The sequence below is a fragment of the Chiloscyllium plagiosum genome, chromosome 37, assembly GCF_004010195.1.
Source record: "Chiloscyllium plagiosum isolate BGI_BamShark_2017 chromosome 37, ASM401019v2, whole genome shotgun sequence".
Classification (NCBI taxonomy): domain Eukaryota; kingdom Metazoa; phylum Chordata; class Chondrichthyes; order Orectolobiformes; family Hemiscylliidae; genus Chiloscyllium; species Chiloscyllium plagiosum.
The window spans coordinates 15,874,796-15,886,723 of NC_057746.1; the positions used below are offsets into that span (position 1 = coordinate 15,874,796).

General features: G+C 38.3%; 2 protein-coding genes across 5 annotated transcripts in view; one reads left to right on the forward strand and one right to left on the reverse strand.

The window, feature by feature from the left end:
• LOC122541318 (netrin-G1-like) overlaps nucleotides 1-11,928 on the reverse strand; it is a 910,622-nt gene that overhangs the window by 393,362 nt on the left and 505,332 nt on the right. The gene's annotated exons all lie outside the window — the stretch shown is intronic.
• LOC122541232 (muscarinic acetylcholine receptor M2-like) overlaps nucleotides 1-11,928 on the forward strand; it is a 32,022-nt gene that overhangs the window by 18,348 nt on the left and 1,746 nt on the right. The gene's annotated exons all lie outside the window — the stretch shown is intronic.

Here is an 11,928-nt window from a genome sequence, read left to right on the forward strand (position 1 = left end):
CAAGCCCGCTTGGCACACCAGCCTTATTCGTGAAGAAGAGCTTATGCCCGAAACGTCGATTGTCCTGCTCCTCGGATGCTGCCTGGCATGCTCTGTTTTTTTCCAGCATCACGTTTTTCAACTCCATTACATTGTTACAGTTTTAATATTTCCAATTATTTTAATTATTCTAGTGGATAGTTTTTGGTCACTGTCTGTACTGAATAATTGGTGATTGACGCAAGAAAGAAATTGGTGGTTGTTTTCAATGGCATTGGATGACTCAGAAATTAGCGATGTTTCAATGTCTACACCATGATGTGCGATTTGAGACATTCGTGATCTGAGTTAACACAAGGTGACACAGGAGAGTTGAAGGAGGATGAAAATTGATTTGTATATTGAAATTTGAGTTTTGAACTTTAGGGACATTTAAGAGTTTGGAGATAGGTTGTGTTGTTAGTGGACTGAGTCAGACCGGCTAAAAGGATGATAATGATAATGAAGATGATGATTTGGTTTACTGTCACGTGTGCCTGAGTACATTGAAAAGCTTTGTTTGAGTGCAGTACAAGCAGATCATAATATGTAAGGGCATACACATCATCGGGTGGAAAAAAAGCCTTGGACAGACTAAGACATACAGGTTGCACCACAAAAGCTGTGACATGCATGATCAAAATAACAAGGTCAGCGTGATTTGAAGTTATTGTGTCCATTCATTAGTGTAATAAAGGCATGGAAGAATCTGCTTTTGAACCTGTTGGTGCACGTGTTCAAGCGACTGTATCTTCTGCCTGATGGAAGAGGATGTCAGAGTGCATTACCTGGGTGAGATGTGTCGCTGATGATGTTGACAACCTGTCCGTGGCAATAAGAAATTTAGGTGAAGTTCATGAATGGAATGTTAGCTTTCGTAATGGTTTGGGCTGTGCAAACAACGTTCTGTAGTTTCTTATGGTCATGGGCAGAGCAGTTGCCTTAAAAAGTCATTAAAAATCAGGAGATTATGTTTTCTACAGTCCATCTGTAAACACTAGCGAGAGTCCTTATGGACATGTCAAATTTCCTGAGCCGATGAGGCAGAGGAGGTGTTGCCTTAACCAATTGTTAATTATCTCCACGATCACGGGTTTCAAAATGAACTGATTATTGTAACCATTTGAGAATCTACAAAAATATGCAGTTCAGTTACTCTCCAAACAAAAGATAAATCAAGCACAGTATATAGACCCGGTTGTCAATGATAATTCTGCACAAAGCAATATATTGCATTTGCGAATGCTGACTAATATTCCGCAAGAATGCCTGCAGGCAACAAATATCACATTACGAATGATAAAGTATTCACGTACTGGCAAAGCACTTGCCCGATGATAAATTTCGTAGGTCCATAGAAGTTACGTTCAGATTATTATCATTACAAATGAAATTCGACTAAGTTTGACCATGATTTGAATTTTGAAAATTCATGAATGTTCCCTCTGACATTACATGAAAAATTTGCAGGTCTATTTGCTGACAACTGATCAGAAGTAGTAAGTTTCCTAAAATGAACTTGTGCATTTTTTTTAATTGATTCATCTGAGTGTTGCTAAGTTGCATTCTACTGATGGCAACATTAAAATATAAGCAACCAAGTCCGGATTTTACAGAACTACATTTGTTCACAACTGTTGATGGTCGATATGAGACAAAAACATACAGTCTGAGATTTGAACAGTTTTGTCGACGAATGATCCACTTTGGTATTGAGTTATCAGATGGAGGGACAACGAATGAATAATTATTCTATTAACTCAGCTTTTCCTAATTATCATTCCAGACAAAGCACTTTTCTATATTAACATTTACAAAGTGACTTATTTTATCCTTGACTAAAGATTCTGCTTTCCCCACTCCTGATTAGCAAGCATTCCATTGATTTTTTTTTTAAATGCCAACCTAGCAATTTCACTTCAGTTCTGCTCGCATCTATTTCCTGCCAGTCCACGAACCGTAACAGGTCACAATTACTCTAAAGTTTCAATGTACCAAACTCTTTCCCCAATGGATTAACATCGATAACTTTGACCAATTCCAGAAAGATGGCACTGCTACGGACATTTTGTTGAACCAAGTCCTTTTCCTTTCAAAATTACGAAGTGGTCATTGTCTGCATAAAATCTTAGTCCATATCTGTCACTGTCAAAATCCCATTTCGCTATCTTACATTGACTTTACTTAGAAATATAGGAAATGCAAGCTCTTCTTTTCTTTTCTACACCCTTTTCAGAAAGCAAGCACATAAAATCTCCCTTTAAATAAAAAAAAATCAGGTGAAGACTCTTCTATTTGGTATGAACTATTCACTGCTTACAATGTTGCCTCCTGAATATTGGAGATTCCAAATACAGACATTGTGACAATTTGCAAAATGCTTCCACTGAGTCTGAAGCTATTTAGTCCACTTCTTTTTTTAGTTGCATGCTTGATTGATTCTCCATATTGCTATAAATCTGTTCTTTCCAGCCTTAGCCTGTCTTGTTTTCCATCAAGCTAGATGCATGGTCGAGGAACAGTAGCAGATGCTCTGAATTTTCTACGATCTAGTCAGATGAACGTTGTTCTTACTAATTTTAAATAGAGCCTCTGAAAAACTATTGGTTAAAAAATATTCTCTTTTTTCTTAATCTCATTATGTTGTATTAGCACAGGGGCCATTTTTTTTTCAAAACTAACTTTGAAAATTCTTTTCGACAGCCAACACGATTATTACTGTTATTTGTAATAAAAAACGCTTTTATATCATCAAAGGAGTTTTAAAACTCGTCTCATTCTTATTATAGAACATAGAACATCGAAAAATACAGCGCAGTACAGGCCCTTTGACCCTCGATGTTGCACCGATCCAAGCCCACCTAACCTACACTAGTCCACTATCCTCCATATGCCTATCCAATGCCCGTTTAAATGCCCATAAAGTGGGAGAGTCCACCACTGCTACTGGCAGTGCATTCCATGAACTCACGACTCGCTGAGTAAAGAATCTACCCCTAACATCTGTCCTATACCTACCACCCCTTAATTTAAAGCTATGCCCCCTCGTAATAGCTGACTCCATACGTGGAAAAAGGTTCTCATGGTCAACCCTATCTAAACCCCTAATCATCTTGTACACCTCTATCAAGTCACCCCTAAACCTTCTTTTCTCCAATGAAAACAGCCCCAAGTGCCTCAGCCTTTCCTCATACGATCTTCCTACCATACCAGGCAACATCCTGGTAAACCTCCTCTGCACCCGTTCCAGTGCCTCCACATCCTTCCTATAATATGGCGATCAAAACTGCACACAATACTCCAGATGCGGCCGCACTAGAGTCTTATACAACTGCAACATGACCTCAGCGCTCCGGAACTCAATTCCTCTACCAATAAAAGCCAGTACGCCATATGCCTTATTTTGATCTTCGACGCCTACTTTACCCTCTTCCACTGCGATCAAGCTATTAGCTTGCAACCTCTATTCAGTACTGACTAATTCTGCAGCATTTACTTTCTTTTTCTCTCTCCAGAGAACACCACCAACATGTGGACAAATCACAGTTTTTTTCTATTTTTCGTTGTCTTGAACAATTTACCTCTTTGAGTGAAACCTCTCAAGCACCTTCACGTCTCAAATTATTTTCCTGCAACACCAGGTTGGAAAGGTACATGGGGGCAGATGGAAAGGGCAATGGGGCTTTTAGGAATGTGGTCATATCTGCAGAGCTTATAACACTTGTGGAGTGAGCTATGGGAGAACACCAGATAATACACAAAAAGTGGGAATCATTATTGTAGTGTTGGAACACGAAGGTTGGCTGTGTCAGCATATTCTCCTCTTCTCCACTTGTGAGAAGAAGTTGCATGTGGGATTGGGGCGTTACCTATATCGAAATGGAGTATGCTTAACATGGAGCTAAAATCTGATGAGCAAAGTATCATCTCACGCAAAAGGCGGTCGTGAAAGGGTAACTCAGATTGTTCTATGGCATGTTTATCTGAGACTGTTGGAGGTTTATCAAGGAAATTACTTTGAGAAAAAACATACATTTAGCGAAATGTAGGCTATGATAAAAGAAAGCTGTTTTACACTAAAATGAGTTATCTGGCCATATCTGTTCATTGACTGCAATTGATGTGTATCTCTACGGAATCAATTCGTACCACTGGAGAGTTTCCTTTTTTACGTGACTCTTTTCAATATGTTATATATTTTGTTGTGAGCAGAAGCATTACTCAAACTCATCAGATGCTGAGTGGAAATGGACCAGTGAATGATATATACTTTCAGCATTGACTTTGGAACGATTTATTATCATCTCCCTGCTGCTATTGGTGTTCCAGGTATGTCTATGCAGGCAATTGTTAATTCTTCAAGGTCTCGACATTTTAAACGAGTGAATCCAATCATTTAGTGAACATTATTCTTTCAGTCACATCATTTAAATGTGTTTTTATTTTATTTTCAATGTTAACTGGTTTCGTAAATATACTTAAATGTTAGGAATCAGAGATTTATTGATCAGAACACCAATGTTCCTTTTTTTTCATCTAGCATTTTAGCCTTCCCCAATTTAAGAAGGGTTCTGGACGTCTAGTCTTCTTAAATAAATTGGATAACCACCAACGTTTAGTGATGATATATTATTACCTTCTTCTTGCCAATCACTATTCCTGTCAAAATTCTCCTGAAAACATTTTATATCTTCATCATAACAAACATCCCCGCTTTGCTTTATATCATCTGAAACTTGAAAAAATGCATTTGATTTCCATTTCCAAATCATTGATATATTTATTGCTAACAGACATACGTATTGATCATATTCATCCCCTATTGATCACCGTTTGGAAATATGACAATGATCATTTTGTTCATAGACGCTATTTTCTGTCTATTAGCCAATCCTTAATCGATGCTAGCACATTACTTCCTCCGCCTTGGTGGTTATCAAATAATATCCTGCCTAGATTAAGGATTGTCTAATAGATACAAAGCATAGAAAGTTTCCGAAGATAATCCTGTTGGAGTGATTGCCTTGGCTTTCCATTGCCTTCTACCGGATTGCTGAGGAAAAGGCTCTGCTGTCCTTACCGAATGCCATCAGGATTATGGAAGGATTTACAGGCTGAGAGTCAATCGGTTTGCTCACAGTCCAACTTTAACGTTCATCACCAAAATCGTTTGAGGTTGGACCCGAACCTGAGTTGCCTGGCATTAAAGAGAGTAACACTGTGACTCCAAGACTTCCAATTTATATTTTTCCTAACCACTAATTATTCATTTTCATTCACTGATGGTCTTGATTATACAATTGTCAGTACCTTAATAGTATAAAGTTGTCACAAGTCCAATGTTGGTGTTACAAGTAATTTGCCATCTGTAATAGATTATCGTAATGCAGCCTCAGAAATCGAGGGAGGTTACATTCAATCAATTATTGCACTTACCAAGATGGCGAAAGAAGAGAATGTGGAAGCAGAAAATCTGCACAGAGTGTCACTAGATGATTCAGCCCTATCGTTGAAGTCTGAAATATATTGTCACCAGGTTTGCAAGACAGATCCCCTTTCTGAGCCTCTAAAAGGTCATGTCAGTTCGGTGGTAACTTTACAACTGGTGACTTTGCTTACTGCCAGAATTTCTCCTTGTTATTGATTTGAGAGCTCAGAATTTATTTGGCATCATTTTTTTTAATTGGAGCCCTTGGCATGCACTATGACGATATTATGGCTTTAAGATGTGCATTTTTTTTTCATCAAGACAGGTTGAGATAGAAATATCAAGCAGTCTGTTCGAAGCCAATACAGTACATGGCTTGTGGAGACATTTTGTTTTTAAGTTGGAACAATGGGAGTAGAATAGAAGCGTTCTGTCAAGCTGCCACAGGGCACATGATTCAATTTAAAAGCTGTTATACATCATTCAATAATGCAGAAAAGATTCTTGTATTCTGTTTCTTTCTCTCGCTCAGAGTGTACCCTTGATGGGTTTTTATTCGCTCGTGGACTGGAGAACTGTCTGTGAGGAATAGTGTTTATTGAATTTGCCTGAGGCAAGAGTCTGTTTATGGAACGTTACTGTCGTGGAACAGTTGTTGTTTAGTCATTAAATAAACTTTCATTGTGGTAGTATTTCGAATATAGTCATTCCAATTTTTCTTTATTTTGTTTGTGTACTGCATTTGTCAGTAGGAGACAGCTTGTCAATGAACATGCATCAGGGAGCAGAATTTGGTGATTGCTTCCAGTGGTGTGTTCTTTAGTCTCTTTAGAAAAACACTGCTTTGTCCCAGATTATAGTTTTCTTGAACTTTATTGTGTGAGGAAAAGATCACACACGTGGGACCACAACTGTTTGAGACTTTTACAAATTGTCTGCTGACCACACAGCATTACCAGCACCTAGAATATAGCTGACACGAATATTAAACACCATATTTTGGCTTTTGAACATGCTAGTTTGAGGAGTTTCCCACTTAGTAATATGTTTATGTGAGTTGGGCTGAAAAATATCAACAGAAGAGTAACTGTCAATGTATTGTATATATTCCAGTACAGGATCTAGATAGTGAAACTGATAGGTTTTTTTACACGTCTGAATTATTTCTTTATTTATATATTTATCCTCACAGTTAACATAGTGACATATGATCCTATCTCTGGAGATTGTTGTCTCACCAAATTTATTACCTGTTACCTGATATCTGTGGCTGTGGTGGATCTCCAGCTTCTTCTTATTGATCTCATAATAAGGCAACTTCCTGTTCTTTTTCAAAGAAGTTTTCCATTTGAACAGATCATCCAAATGTCTAAAATGAATAACATTATGCTGCATGCAAACACAGACTGCTTTACGTGGTTCACGGTCATGTTTAGTTTTGACTGATTTCTGCCCATTTGTTGCCAGAAGATGAAGCATAAACATTGCACGAAGAAAGATGCGACTTTTGCTCTGGGATCAGTGGTTTTACTGAGCTGGCTAAAGGATATCACGTGGTATGTTATGTTCACGGGTAGCATACTGCTATTGTTTTCTTCTGAACCAAGAAATGTTACGGAATCACAAGACTGGTTGACACCCATGCATCTTCACTATGTTCTTACCCTGATGCTCCCGTTTTTTTTTTTATCATTCTACTGCTTCATGCTCTTACCACTTCATATATATTATTATCCAGCACAATCTGTAAGAGCCTAGTGGGAAACAGCAGTAGTGACAGTCCTAGGAAATTGGTGATGGACAGACAATCAAAACCTGTAATTTCAATTTTTGTTGTGTCAGGGAATTTCATTCTCTTATGGTTGATGCATGTAGTAGACACTGTATGCTTTGGAATGTTTTTCTCAGAGTCTGAGTCTACAGTGAAGCTTTTTATTTAAGACGAGGGTTAGGATTCATTCTCCAGCTCCTACGTTGCTGCACACGTACTTATTTTTATGCCATGACATTCAGAAAGTTCAGGGATCATTTAAAGAATGCGTTCAAAAATCTTCTTAGATAAATTAGTCAATTAATTAATTAATTAATAACAGGCGAATACTGCGTTAGTGCTAACTCTCACTAACGTCATACTGTAAATGGCCTACATTTGATTTAGTAGTTGAGAAGAATAGGGGTGTCAGAGTGGGATAATTGCTTCCACGGAGGACATGAACATTTTATACTGTGACGATAATAAAGTTGAGATTTGATAAAACAATTGGAGACTTAAAGTCAACAGAAATAAATGCGATGTGAAACATTTTGGTGGGGAAATCCCCCTCACCTGGAATTAGCAAAAATGCAGCTATAAGTCATGTTGAGATAGAGGATGAAATCATTGTTGGACTAACGGCATATCACTCCACCAAGTGATTTGCAGCCTTGATTTGCATCAAGGCTGCAAATAAAAGCAAACAAAGGTTGCAGCTTTCTTTAAAGTCGATAAATGTAATAGTTAAACATTAATTGAACCATTTTTAGAGCACAATTACGAAACTGTATTCAGTTCAGATATCCATGTTACATCAAGGTATTGAAAACTCTGGAAATGGTGAGGTGAATACAAAAACAGATAATCCAAAAATTACTGGGTGGCATAATTTACGAATCTATACAATTGTAGATTACACTTCTCAGCAAATTGAAGATTAAAAGATTAAAAAACATCCTAGTAGGCTATTTTAAACAAAGATGCAGAACAAGGGAATAGATGCAGCGCTTGAATTTTCTTTATGGGGAAGATCAGGCTCAGAGACCAACAAGATCAATAATGCATTCAAAAGATTTCATAATCAAAACAATGATGAGGAAGTGGACCTTTTGAAAGAGAGATTGAAGTGGGCATTCAAAATGTGACTATAAAAAAGATGGTAAAACGTATCAAAATTAAAGAAATAAAACTGCATGATGATAGGCTGAAGTGAGCAGAAAAGGGAATAAGACTGAGTCGAAGAATTTTTTTTATTCAACTGCTCCTTTGCTGTGTTGTACATTATTTGGAAGATACTGCTTGACAAGAAATATGGCTTAACTTGCACACAGAAATTGTCACATAAAATCAAAACTCTCACTTCGAATTTTTGTAATTACAATGCCTATCATTGTTAATGAACATAGCAGATGTTTTTCAATGGTTGCTAAAAGATCACTTGGTTTGACTGAATTTCGAGGAAAACACAAAATGTTGCTTATAGCACTCATACTGACCACAGGACAAAGAAAAACATTCTTTGTTTTCAAAATGCAAAGCATTTAACTGTGGTCTTCTTTGAAACATCCGTTTTATAATACATTAATGATGTGCAGTCAGTCGATGGGACATGCATGAAGACAAAAAAAGTTAGAAAGAAGGAAAGCAGGAGACTAAAGGCAACTGCCAATAAGGCAAATATATTGACTGAATAAATGTAACCAACAGAGATAAAAAAAGTATATTTTGTGTGAGGCAGGATAGACCAATATAAGTAAGAATAGACTGGAGACAAAGTTTCCATTCGTTTCCATTTGTTCTGCAGTGTTTAGTGCTGGAATCCTGTTGTTTATACGTACACTTGCAAATCAGACGGACTACATTCTCATCCAACTCAATTATATGTAGCATATATGCTGACGAAGAGTCACTTCAACTCTAAATGTTATTGAAGCTGGCTGACTCGCTATGATCTCCAGAATTTATTATTTTCAGTACAGATTCCAGCCTCTGCAGTAATTTTCTCCAATACTTCCAGGAATCAAGCTATACTCGACCACAGTTCTCTAAAGCGGAAAACTGTGCACAAAGGCAGATAATATGGTTTCCTTCGTCGGCAAAAAAAAGATGGAAGAGAACAGAACAGATGTCGATACTTTCAGATGGAAATTCAGAAAAAATAAAATTCATGGTGAACTGAAAAGTCATAATAGTCTTCAAAATGATGAACGTTTTGGCATTCAAATTAATTTACCTGGCAAGAGTGATCAAGACTGTACGATATAAATAAAAGACGACATAAGTACAAATAAATGCATTTTCTGAGAGAAAATTCAGGATGTTACTTTCCCAATAAGCAGTCAGAAAGAGAAATTTGTCATCATGCCTAGTGATGGGCGTGCCTAAAATTGATGCAATCAATAGGAAACCAGATTAAGTGCGTATGGGGAAGGGCATAGACCGATATGCTGATGAGGCTATGGAAGTGCAAGCATCGTCCTGAATAATACATAACAATGAGTGGTGTGCTCTGAGCTAATCAGAGTTACTGACAAATGTGAACATGAGGAAAATACTCCATAGAGAATACAATGCTGCTAACAAACTTGCCGTTCTGTGTTAAAATGATTGGAACGTTTTGATTCTGGAACCTCACAGAGATTCAATTTATATTGTGGCACTGACTTCCCCTTTCTCGATGCCAGTTTGTGAAGGGTAAAGGGTCAAAGACATCTTTGGGTATCGTCAAGTAGGTGAGACAGTTAATTGATTTGCTGAAGTCGAGCAAAATTAAAGCAGGACAATTCAAAGGAAAACATCAGATTTCTTCACTTTGAAGTTAAATTGTTCCGATTAAAGAAAACAAGGCTGTTATCAATTTCCTAGATGCAAAAGAAATGTGAACGAATACATATGTCGAATTGTTATCACAATGGTGACATGCTTCATTGTACAATTATTGGTTTTGTCCTTCAGTGACAAAGATACCTTTTTCTTCAATAATTCTGATATTAGTAAAGGATTAACAAATGGTTAGCACAACAGACAATCCACTTTTCTGACAATATATGCTAATATAAATTATATTGCTTACTGTGTGGAAACAGGCCCTTTGGCCCAACAAGTCCACACTGACCCGCCGAAGCGCAACCCACCCAAACCCATTCCCCTATATTTACCCCTTCACCTAACACTATGGGCAATTTAGCATGGCTAATTCACCTAACCTGCACATTTTTGGACTGTGGGAGGAAACCGGAGCACCTGTAGGAAACCCACGCAGACACATGGAAGAATGTGCAAACTCCACACAGTCAGTCACCTGAGGCGGGAACTGAAACCGGGTCTCTGACGCTGTGAGGCAGCAGTGGCACCGTGCCACCCATCAATTCTCGCACCTATATTTTTCAATAGAAGCAACTTTTGAATGAAAAACTTAAGCTGATCAGTCTTACTCAGAAACGTGACTTAAATAAGATGTAGAGCAGGAAATAAAAATTCGCAACTCTGCTGACTAAATCAGAATGTATTTTCTGAGTACACTTTATCAGCCTCGCTATTTATGCTGAAATCACTGTACATGTATGACTCACAACAGACTACAGTCATACAGTGTCAACTTACTTGCTCCTAAAATTACAGTATGTTTATTTTCCTTTGAAATTACCTCACCTTTCAAATTGTAATTTAAGTTTACCGACCATCAGTTAATGATGAATTGCTGGAAATGGCCGCTTCCAAACTTGTGTATGTGGCATAAAGGCATGTTTACATTCGGCAGAATGTTGTTTTCTAAAATCAAAAGTGGATATAATTTTGTAACCTCAGTGTGGAAATTTCATACTGAACCCTATTAAGAGTTTTACATTTGGAGGATCAGAATTCAGAGAACGATGCAGCACACCCAAGATTATTTGTTCAATCATGCCTCTGTTGTCTACTTGAAAAAAATATAAATATCCCCGATGGGGACCCATTTTCCTTTACACCATACATGATATATCATTTTTCTTTATTCAAATGCATAAACATTCATTAAAACCCAACACCCAGTCTTGCCTGTATTTAATTCTAGACACTGAAATTGATTGAGGGCATGGGTGGTGTCTAGAATGCATGTGGGGAGTTCCTGGAGTAGGGGGATAGGACAGTGTTGAGGTAAGTAGAGATGAGTTCAGTGGAGCAGGAGCATGCTCAGACAATGGGTTGGCCAGGGGGGTCAGGCTTGTGAATCTTGAGAAGGAGGTAGAACCGGGCAGTATGGGGTTCCCGGCCCATGCCCTCCACCTCCTCCAATATCCAATCCTTCTACACCTCCATCCGCCATGACCAGGGCCTCCAAGCCCTCCATTTCTTCCTCTCCCAATGTCGCCAACAGTTCTGTTCCACTGACACTCACATTCGTTTCGCTGAACTGGTCCTCACACTCAACAATTTCTCCTTCGAATCCTCCCACTTCCTCCAGACCAAAGGGGTTGCCATGGGCACCCGTATGGGAACCATCTATGCCTGTCTCTTTTTTGTCTACGTAGAACAGTCCATCTTCCATAGTTACACCGGCATCACTCCCCACCTCTTCCTCCACTACATTGATGACTGCATTGGCGCCACCTCGTGCTCCTGTGAGGAAGTTGAGCAATTCATGAACTTCACCAACACTTTCCACCCTGACCTTAAATTTACCTGGACCATCTCTGTCACCACCCTCCCCTTCCTGGACCTCTCCATCTCCATTAGTGACGGCTGATAT